The following is a 12,102-nucleotide window of genomic DNA, read 5'->3' as shown; positions in this document are numbered from 1 at the left end:
AATGACCGAAAGCCAGATGAATTATGGGAAGATATCAAGAACATTATCCATGAAGAAAGAAAGAGATCACTAAAAAGACAAGAAAAGAAGAGAAGCTAATACTAGTATTATTCAAATTTATGCACCAACTACCAAAGCCAAAGATGAGGATATTGAAGATCTCTACCAAATTCTGCAGTCTGATATTGATCAAACATGGAATCAAGATGTGTTGATTTTCACTGGTGATTGGAATGCAAAAGTTAGAAACAAAGAAAAGTTACCAATAGTTGGAAAATATGGCCTTGGTGATAGAAATAATGCTGGAGATTGCATGATAAAATTGTGTAAGACCAATGATTTCATTGCAATACCCTTTTGCAACAATGTAAGCAATGACTATACATGTGGACTTCACCACATGGAATACACAGGAATCAGATTGATTACTTCTGTGGCAAGAGGTGATAGAGAAGTTTAATATCTTAAGCCAAAACAAAGCCAGAAGCTGATTGTGGAACAGACCATCAAATGCTCAGATCCAAGTTCAACTTGAAGTTGAAGACAATTAAAACAAGTCCACGAGAGCCAAAATATGACCTTGATAGTATCCCTCCTGAATTTAGAGACCGTTTAAAGAATAGATTTGATGCATTGACCAACAGTGACCAAAAACCAGAGGAATTGTGGGATGACATCAAGAACATCGTCCATGAAGAAAGCAAGAGATCATTGAAAAGATGAGAAGGGAAGAACAGACCAAAATGGATGTCAGAAGAGACTCTGAAAGATGCCCTTGAGTGGAGAATAGCTAAAGCAAATGGAAGAAATGACAAGATAAAAGAGCTGAACAGAAAATTTCAAAGAGCAGCTTGAGAAGACAAAGCCACTTACTATATTGAAATGTGCAAAGACCGGGAGTTAGTAAACCAAAATGGAAGAACACACTCAGCATTTACTTCTCAAGCTGAAAGAACTGAAGAAAAAATTTAAGCCTCGAGTTGTAATATTGAAAGATTCTATCGCCAAAATATTGAATGATGCAGGAAGCAGCAAAAGAAGATGGAAGGAATACACAGTTCACTGTACCAAAAAGAATAGGTCGATGCTCATCTATGTAAGGAGGTAGCATATGATCAAGAACCAATGGTATTGAGGGAAGAAGTCTAAGCTGCACTGAAGGAATTGACAAAGAACAAGGCTCCAGGAATTGACAGAATTCCCACTGAGATGTTTCAAAAAATGTATGTCCCAGTGGAGGCACTCACTTGGTTATGCCAAGAGATTTGGAAGACAGCTACCTGGCCAACTGACTGGAAAGAGATCCATATTTGTACCCATTCCAAAGAAAGGTGATCCCACAGAATGTGGAAATTATCAAACAATACCATTAGTATCACATGCAAGTAAAATCTTACTGAAGATATTTCAAAACCGGTTGCAGCAAGATATTGACAGAGAGTTTCCAGAAATGCAAACTGGATTCAGAAGAGATCATGGAATGAGAATATCAAAACTGATGTCAGATGGATCTTGGCTGAAAGCAAAGAATACCAGAAAGATGTGTACTTGTTTTTTATTGACTATGCAAAAGCATTAGGTTGTGTGGATCATAACAAACTGTGGATAACATTGAGAAGAATGGAAATTCCAGAACACTTAATTTACTCATGAGGAACTTGTACATAGACCAGAGGCCAGCCATTTGAACAGAACAAGGGGATACTGCATAGCTCAAAATCAAGAAGGGAGTGCATCACGGTTGTATCTTTTCACCATACTTATTCAACTTTTGTGCTGAGCAAATAATCTGAGAAACTGGGTTATATGAAGAAGAGCATGGCATCAGGATTTTAGGAAGTCTCATTAACAACCTGCAATATGCAGATGACACAACTTTGCTTGCTGAAAATGAGGATGACTTGAAACATTTACTGACGAACGTTAAAGACTACACTCTACAGTATGGGTTGCATCCTCACAACTGGTCCAATAAACAGTTTCACGGTGGATGGAGAAAAGATTGAAGTTGTCAAGGATTTCATATTACTTGGTTCTACAACCAACACCAGTGGAAGCAGCAGTCAAGACATCAGAAGACATATTGCATTGGGCAAATATGCTGCAGAAGACCTTTTTAAAGTGATGAAGAGCAAAGATGTCTCCTTGAAGCCTAAGGTGCACCTAACCCAAGCTACGGTATTTTCAATCACCTCTTATGCATGTGAGAGCTGGACAATGAATAAGGAAGACAGAAGAAAGTTAATACTTTTGAGTTGTAGTGTTGGAGAAGATTACTAAGAGTACCATGGTCTGCTAAAAGGACTAACAAATCTGTCCTTGAAGAAGTGCTGCTGGAATGCTCCTGGGAAGTAAGAATGGCCAGACTTCATCTTACCCACCTTGGTCATGTTGTCAGAAGAAACAATTCCCTGGAGAAGGATATAATGCTTGGTAAAGTGGAGAGTCAACAAGGAAGGGGAAGACCCTCAACAAGATGGATAGACATGGTGGCTGCAACTACGGGCTCAGGTATAGCAAGGATCATGAGGCTGGCACAAGACCAGGCAGTGTTTTGTTCTGCTGTGCATAACGTTGCTATGAGTCAGAGAGTACTCAATGGTACCTGACAACAACAACAGCATTTGCCTTTACTGCAGGCAGACAGACAGCCTTAGGAGCTACATAGTCACCAGATGTGGAGAGTTCAGAAAGGTCATTCAGACCAGTGCTAAGCACAACAAGGGTAGGGAAGGAGCAATGTTTGCAGACAATGATGCTGAGATGAAGGACTGCCTAACCAGTCTATTATGTTTGACTTCCAATAGATCCACTCTGTCCATCTTTATGAAGAATATCTATGGTGCATTGACTAGGGAACCAAGGTCAAGGTTCAATAGGTATCCTAGAAGGTCACCTTGAAAAATGTATAAGCTGAAACTCTTGGTTGCAGTTGTTGTTGTTGTTATGTGCCGTCGAGTTGGCCCCGACTCATAACGACCCCTCCTTGGGTTTCCGAGGCAGTGACTACGGAAGTAGGATTGCCCAACCTTCCTTCCGAGGAGTGGCTGGTGGGTTTGAACCGCCAGCCTTCTGGTTAGCAGTCAAGTGCTTTAGCAGTAGTGATGTCAAAATGGCTGTCACCCACATCAGTGTTCCCATGATGAAATGACAAGTGTTTGCCATGGATTCCAAGATTTCTTGTACAAAAGCATTGATAGGCTCATGGCACACAAAGTCTGAAGAAACAGTGTGACAGATTAGTTCATGCAGAAAAGTTAGCTCAGTTAGGCCTATTTCCTTGGAGATCAGTGGCTTTTCAGACAAGTCTATTTCCTTGGCTATAACAGGATTCATTGAGAGAAGGGCCAGTAGATACAGTCCTGGTCTCAAATGCCAGGGTTGTCAGAATCCTGGGTTTCCAAATTCAAGACATATGGAACCAGCTCCTACATTTCTTATGGTTTCTTAAGACACAGGTTCACTGTGACAGTAAGCAGAGTGAGCTGCATCTGAGTGCTTTCATCATAAAAACCTTCCAGGAAGCTCTTTAGAAAATAATCTGCAGTGTCAATTCTTTCAGCATATTCTCCCAATTCATAGATGCTCAAACATCTAGTTAATCTAGAGAGTCTAAGTTCTCACAGAGATCAGCAATGATGCTTTCATACCTATTGGGAAGATGTCCCTGATGACCATATCACTTTTTCGACCACATAATTTACTTTAGTCTGCATGATTTCAAGCAGTGTGCTTACACAGCACTCTGAAGATTGCTCTTCCTTGATGGCACACCATCCAGTGACTTGCCCAGCTTTGTGAACAAAGTCAACATCCACTTCTGTGGTATGTTCCTTCAGTTCTGCCAGAACCTGAGCACTGTTGGTTTGGAATGTCAAATGAATCATGGTGTCCAGCTTCTCTAGTTTAACATAGATGGAATTATTATAGTTCTCAAAGAAGACTGATTTTCTGCTTCAAGATTTCAAGCATTTTCTGCACAATTAAGTTGAATTTCTTCAAGGTGATGCACTGCACCTCTGGATCCCCAGACAACAAACTGACAAGTGGAGCATCTAACTTCTTCAGCAGCATATTGTAGTAGTCAGAATCCTTGGGTAGCAATTCTAGAAATGTCATTAGGACTTTTACTGACAAGAACACCACTGCTGAACTGTCATGGGATAGCTGCGGAGTTATCTGCTCATAGATGCTATGAGTCTCCTGGTCATTTTAGAGTTGCAATTAGATAAGCAGTCAAGGATGCAAATCTGGTCCCTATCAGTGCATTTATTCAGGGATGTCAGCAGTTTATCAATGTTTTGTGGGTTCATATCAAGTAGATTTCTGTTTGGGTGAGACTCCTTGTTTTCAGACAATGTTGCTACAGCACTATCTACTAACACTGGATTTAATCTTCTATGAGATTTTGCAGAGTCCAGGAATCCCGAATCTTCCACAGTTTGTACATTCATATCATTGAAGCTTTGCCACACAGACTGCAGATGTTTTCTAAACATAGGGGTCTTCATCTTTCTAGTATTTGAGGAGGGCTTACAGAGATATTCTGTAATCTTGTCCATTAGGATACAGCCCATGATTCTGACTGCTAATGCCTGGGATCTTCACAGTCCTTCACGAAGCTGTTGACAGACATAGTGACCATGTTTGACTAACTCTTGGCAGAGTTCATTAAGGAGAGATATATGAATTTCTGTAGTTCCTGGTTGTCAGTCTGCATACTATTCAATATGTTTGGAAAGATAGAGCTAACATCATTTCCTACCATTATAATAGCAGTCACTTTCATCTCATACTCCCTCCTCCTTTCCTTTTTTATACTGTATAGCTCAACTTTTGATTCAAAGACTTTTCCTTTTTTGTTGGTTGTGAAGTACTTGGAGTCAATCATGGTTTTGGATTTTCAATAGGCACTTGAATTTCTTAATTCACAATGAGAATGTTAACTCTATATTAATCTCTGCCCCCTTTTTAAATAAGGAACTCTGGTAGTGTAGTGGGTAAGGCATTTGGCTGCTAACCAGAAAGTCAGTGGTTCAAATCAACTAGTAACCCTGTGAAAGAAAGATGAGGCAGTATGCTTCTGTAAAGATTTATAACCTTGGAAACCCAATGGGGGTTGCTGTGAGTCAGAATTGACTCAATGGCAGTGGGTTTGGTTTGGTTTACTTTTTATGTTTAAATTTTTTTTTTTTTTTCTTAGGCATAGTTCTTTCTTAGGACATTTCCTCATTGCCCTGTGTCTTTAGAGCATACATTTTTCCATGCTATACTTTTCCTGTTAAGTTAATTTTCAGACTTTATGTGACAGAATTAGAGAAATCCATGGAAATAATTTACTTTTTGGTGTAATAATAATTTTGCACCAAAAATATGTCATTTCTTAGGAGGCAAATAACCTACCCCACATTAAATAAAAAATGTAACATGATTAATTCTGCATTATATGTTTTTACAAATGTGCTGTGACCATTTGCAATCATAGACATGATTCACTAGTTCTTAATAAGGCTGAATTTATTTCTATATTAAAATCAGTATATTTACATCCTTACATTTCCTTCTGAATTGTGTATGAATGTCCCACTTAAATTTACAGTTTTGAAAACAGTAATGGGATTGAACAAAATAAGAATTTAGATTTGCATTACTTTTACATATTCTTAGTTTACTTCAGGCAAAGCATGCATGGTTTTCTGAACTATTTTTCACCCTCAGCTAGGTTCCTGTCTTGACCACATCATATAGTTGTGTGTCCAGCCATCAGAATTGCATGACCTTTTCCTTTGGAAAATTGTCTGAGAAAAATATGTACATATATATTTTTGATGAGTTATTAAACCTGACAGTAATATATACATATAGTTTCTAAACTAATACTTCAGCTCACTGCCATCTGTATGCCACTCCAAGACACACCTCTTTGCAAGACTTGCTATTTGTTATGCTTCAAATTACTCTGAAATTACAGTCTATACAACTGATTATCAGATGGAAACACGAATAGAGATAAAATATCTTTTCTACTCTCCCAAACCTGATGAACCAAGAGTGTTTTACTCCTCCTATACTCTTAAATCTGTCATTTCTCTCAGATTAAACAGTGAAATTGAGCCATCTTTGAAGAAACAACATGATTTATTTCCAGTACAGGTAATTCTGGTTCTGATAACCTCCGCCTAAAAGCAGAAGCTTCTTAAGGCACTTTCTTCTGCTAAACAATTTCTGAACAGCTCTTTATTTTCAGAACTGCTCTCCTCACCTCTGAGTGTCAAGGATAATCAGTGTATTGTAAGAGTCCACTTGGATATTGTATATTTTTAGTTATTGCTAAATGTCAATTAAGCAGACATAGTTCTTTTCCTTAAGGAATTTTCTATCCCTATTAGGATAACTACTAGATAATTTATATGCTGCATTCATGGCATATGATAGAGGAAATTCTTGAGATGGATTAATATACTCAAGAATCAAGGAAGTTAAAAATGCCAGCACTCCAGGCCATGAATGTAAAGGTTTAAAATTTCTTTTCAAATATCCTATTTTCAGAGACTGGTCAGAAGTCACATCCAAAGCCAGAGGGCATTTTGATTAAGAAAATTTTATAAAATAATGAAATTATTTGGAAAAATAAGAAAATGTATTATAATTGAATTATCAAAATCTTTTCAATAAGCATTATAGGTTTAATGGAAAATCTGTATTTAAATAATTTAAGATTTCTTCTGTGTTTGGATAAACTGGCTTATTACCATTGGGATAGTTTCTTTCAGATGAAAAAAATGTTACATTGTTATGTTTGAGGTAAATAGAATGATTTCAGTATTTTATTTAAGTCAAAATATTGACACTGTAGTTTTGTGTAAACAGGAATACATATGTATGTTCATCTACATATGTACATATATTTAAAATTATAATCTCCTTATGGTATTCCAAAAAGTCCTTGGGTGGTGGAAATAGTGTAGTGCTCAACTAGTAGCTGAAAGTTTGACTGTTTGAACACACCCAGAAGTGCCCTAGAAGACAGGACTCAATCTACTTCTGAAAGGTCATAGCTTGAAAACTCTATGAAACAGTACAAGTCTGCACACATGTTATCCCTATGAGTTTGAATCAACTTCAAGGCAACTAACAACAACAACATTCCAGACAAAAAAAAAAGAGAAATAAAAAATGTTTGTGATAAAGAATTTGGAGCAAGTTTCATGACAATGTAATCATGTATACTGGCTGGAATGAACTTTGACCCCTGATTTCAACACCGTTCTTACTAACTTTTCTCTTACTTTATATTCCTCATCCTCAGATCCCAGGATGCATAAAAGTGCTTAATAAATACTTTTCATGTATGTCTCATATAATCCTCAAAACAACATGGTTAGGTGGGTATTAGTCGACTGAATTTTACTACATTGCTTTCAGAAAGCACCACAAAATATTTTTAAAAGTTTTATGTACATGGATGTTCAGTTCAAAATGGGAAATAATATAAATGTCCAAAATAAACAATTTTTAAGTAAATTATGTAACCTGAGAACTTATGAACTTATTAAAATATATTTATTGATAATTTTCATCAACATAAAGCAATATTGTTGTTACATTAAAAAAGAATATTCCAAAATCTATATAATTATGTCCATTATGCCCAAAATACATGAATAAAAAACAATTGGATCATATATAACTGTTGCTTATGTTACTTTCTAGATAGATTCTTGAATTTTTAAGATTTTTCTTTCAGTATTTTTCTAAATTTTCCCCATAATTATCCAACACCTTCACGGCTAAATAACACTTGTAAAATTAAAATGTTTATTACTTTTTCCATAAAGAGTCACTGAGGTTTTTAAGATTTTGTACTCTTCAGATACCCAGGCATGGTAATGGTGATTGACACCACGACGCTTCCTTTTTGCGCTGGATGGTGGTTCTGCTATGTACAGTGCTGTATGATGAATCTAAGATCCCTGTGACAACATGAGACTATTCAGTGATGATTTCTAGCTGGTACTTCATCAGCTAATTGATTTTAAAGTTTTATCGATGCCTCTAAGACACTGCTAGGCAAGCTGTAAGCTCTTTACATAAGCCACCAGACCCTCCACTGATCACACTGTGGCTTTAGTCGAGCTATTGAAAATTTCTTAAGGCTGACTTGATCCCATTGGTAAGATGCCTATCCTGTGAAGAATTAAAATGTCTGTTGTTGTGTTGTTATGTGTCGTCAAGTCAGACCTGACTCATAGCGACCTTTCCTTGGGTTTCCCAGGTGGTATCACACGGAAGTAGATTGCCCAACCTTCCTCTGAGGAGTGGCAGTGCCTAAGGCATTTAACTGCTAACCAGAAAGCTGGCTGTCCAAACCCACCAGCCACTCCACGGAAGGAAGGTTAGGCAATCTACTTCTGTAGTGATACCATCTCGGAAACCCAAAGAGGGGTTGCAATGAGTCACAGCTGACTCCATGCAGTGGGTTTTAAGATGTCTAGCTACCTGAAATTTTCAGATTTTTGCAAAGCCTCATTGGTTTCTTCAAGATATAATTCTGTGCATATTACCATATGATCTAGCAATCACTCTCCTAGGTATTTACCTAAATGAGCTGAAAATGTATGTCTACATAAACACCTGCACCTGAATGTTTGTAGCAGCTTTATTCATAATTGCCAAAAATTTGAAGCAACCAGTTTTGAAGATGCTCTTCAAAAGGTGGATGGATAAACACACTGTAGCATAGCCATACAATGGAGCTATGAGAAGAAATGAATTATCCAGCCACAAAAATAAATAAATAAATAAATAAACATGGAGGAACCTTAAACATACATTGCTAAGTGAAAGAAAATGTGCCTGGAGGCACAGTGTTTAAGCATTCAGCTGCTAACCGAAAGATCTGTGGTTCTAATCCACAAGCTGCTCTGTAGAAAAGAGATATGGCAATCTGCTTCTGTAAGATTACAGACTTGGGAATCCTATGGGACAGTTCTACTCTGTCCTATAGGGTCACTATGAGTAGAAATTGACTCAATGGTACACAGCAATAAGTAAAAGACAGTGCATAGTTGAGAAGGGTGCAGGAAGTGGGTAGTCACAGGGACAGAAGGTGAGGAGAGTTTATTATGTTCAGGATGGTAAAAAAATAAATAAAATAAGACAGTCTGATAAAGCTAGTACAGAATGATTCTGACTATATGACACCCTGAAAAAGGCAAAACAACAGAGACTGTAAAAAGATCATTGGTTACCAGGGATTCAGGAGGAGAAATGAATAGCTGGAGCACAGAGCATATTTAGAGGAGTGAAACTATTCTGTATAATATTGCTGGTAGACACATGGTATTATGCATTTGCCAAAACTCGTAGATCATACAACAGAAAGAGTGAACTCTAATATAAATTATGGATTTTATTTAATAATAATGTACCATGTTGGTTCATCAATTATAATAAATCTGCCACAGAAATGTAGGATGTTAATAACAGGAGAAATAACATACAGGAGGGAAAGGAGTACTTGAGATCTTTCTGTACTCTGTAACTTTTTTTCTGGAAACCTAAAAAGCTCTGTAAAAGAAACTTTAAAATTTTAAAAAATTCTTCAGATATTAACTTTTCTGCAATTTAGTCTTGCTCCTCAATCCATCTGCAAGCACTCTTTGTCTGTTCATTAAGCCACCATTTCTTGGGGCTCCAATAATGTGTCATACCCTAGGTTCACAGATGAAATTGCAAAGATGGTGAAGCCAATCTTCAAAGAGATCAGACTCTCATGAGGAAATATGGTTCACCTATGATATCGGCAGAATGGAAAAAGTGCTATGGGAACCCTGACATGAGTGTGGTTAATCTTTCTAAGGGAGTTGTACCAGTCCCAAAATGGGGATGGAGTGTATGTATCATTAATCAGATGAAGCAATATTTAGGTAAGTGGAACAGACCACTGAAGGCCTTAGAGGAAACCATATACAAAGACCAAGAGGTGAGCTTGTGTAGGGCAAGTAGAAAGAAAAGTATCCCAGTTGATAGTCCCAGAGTATGTGATGCATTTGAGGGACCATATTGGAACACAAGTCAAAAGACAGCCATGATGGAGGCTTTAGAAAGCCAGCTCATGATAATACTTCTCCAACTAGGGCAAATACAATGTAGTAGTGATTCTCAAAGCATCTGTTCAAGGGACAATATAAAAATTCCCTCATATTTAAATAAATATGTTTACATAAGATAATGCAATGCCAACTTTGAGTTCTTTACACAGAACTTGAAAAGTTGAAGAAAAAGAAAGTTTTGGCACATGCCAGGGATTTCCATGTCCCCAAAACTTCTAGAAGCATCCATTTAAATCTGTCGACTGTTAGGTTTGATCAGTAGACAGCTTTGAGAATCACTATTAAGGGACTTGACTGGGCAATATGTTGTTCTATTGTATATGTCATCATGAGTGACAGCTGACTTAATGGCAACTGACAGCAACAACATTAAGAGACTTGGCCTTTATCCCATTGCCAATTTGACATCAATAATGGATTTTAAGCAGGGAAATATATACGACCAAATTTGGGTTTTAGGAATTGGGGGGAGGAAGATGTTGTAGGAAATCAGTTAGGAGTGGGGAAAGACACAGAGATGAGGACCTTTCTGGTATGCTTCAGGAACAGCAAGGACCCAAAGTGGTTGAGGGATAAAGAGAACAAAAAATAAAGGTAAAAAAATCAAGTTAAAGAGGAAGTCAAAACTAGAAAACATAGGGTCTTAAAGGTTCGAGCTGAGGATTTTAGATTTTTTTTTTAAAGAAATATTTGATATTTGGAGGTTTGAGAGAGGGGAGAAACTCTTCAACTTAAACCAGAAATTGGATAGCAATCATTGATATCTTTACTTTCCAAAGCTCTATACCCATCATGCAGTCCCTGGGTGGTACAAATAGTTAACAGGCTCTCCTAGTAACCAAACTATTAGCAAAGGCACCTCAGAAGAAAGGCCTGCCAGTATGCTTCTGAAATATAAGTCATTGAAAACCTTGTGGAACATAGTTCTTTTATGATACACAAGGAATCATCTGTAGTTGGAATCAGTTCAATGGCAATTACCAGTAATGACTGGACTTATATTTTATACATCCAGCAACTATCATCTCTTTGTTGGGGTACTATCTCCTTAATGTAATAGTAATTCACTATGTCCTGAAGCAAAAGCCATTATGCCAAAAATCTCTCAATGGTTCCCCACTTCTGTCAAAATGAAGTTTGAACCTTTAACAGGACCTATAATTCTACCTGACTTGGTCCTTGTCTTTCTCTTCTTCAGCTTTCTCAGTCTCCTTTAACTTTCTGATCTTCAACCACATTGACCTTATTGCTACTTTTTAAAGTTAATTTTCAATTCGAAGCTCCTTCACCATCACTTCCTTTTCCTAGATGCTGCTCTAACACATCTTTTCAACTTCAATGTTGCTTCCTCAGAAGAAAATCCCGAATCCTCCCTATAGACCTAGGTTCCCATCCAATAGACTCATAATACCCACACTGCTTCTTCATGGAATCTATCAGATTTTTATTCATTTAATGTCTATCTTCCTTGCTGTACACTAAGTTTCCCAAGGACAAGAACATCTTTATTGTTGCATTCTCAGTGCCTAGCGTAGAACCTGGTACACAAGTAATATTATATATTTTTAAATACATAATATTTATTGCCATAGCACGTTGGTAGGAGAAAGATGTGGCAGTCTGCTTTCATAAAGATTACAGCTTTGGGCATACTATGAGGCAGTTCTACTCTATAGGGTCACTGTGAGTCATAATCAACTGAAAGGCAATGAGTTTTAGTTTTATATATTTATTGAATTACTGAATCACTTCATGGATATGCCCTTCTGGATCATACCTTATTAGCACATGGTAGCAGAGAGTTTCATATTCTCTTTCAGTTGAGTACGTTCTCCCTGAAATTTTTAGTTTATTAAAGGGAGAGTGTTTTTAATATGCTTCAGAACATCTAATAGTCTTGTCACAGATGTTTAATATGAAGTTTGATTTTCTTGGCCTCTTGAAAGAGCTAAATCACCTAATTAGATTTATTCTGACTAAATACAGA

At 37.1% G+C, this 12,102-nt stretch overlaps 1 pseudogene; it reads right to left on the bottom strand.

Moving 5' to 3' along the window:
- The window catches only part of LOC103214159, a 12,797-nt pseudogene extending 7,906 nt beyond the window's left edge, over nt 1-4,891 (bottom strand).
- Nucleotides 4,892-12,102: the final 7,211 nt, after the last annotated feature.

Source organism: Orycteropus afer, unplaced genomic scaffold (genome assembly GCF_000298275.1).
Source record: "Orycteropus afer afer isolate SDZICR_OR568_19922 unplaced genomic scaffold, OryAfe1.0 scaffold00019, whole genome shotgun sequence".
In the NCBI taxonomy this organism is placed as follows: Eukaryota; Metazoa; Chordata; class Mammalia; order Tubulidentata; family Orycteropodidae; genus Orycteropus; species Orycteropus afer.
This window is presented reverse-complemented; position numbering and strand designations above follow the sequence as displayed.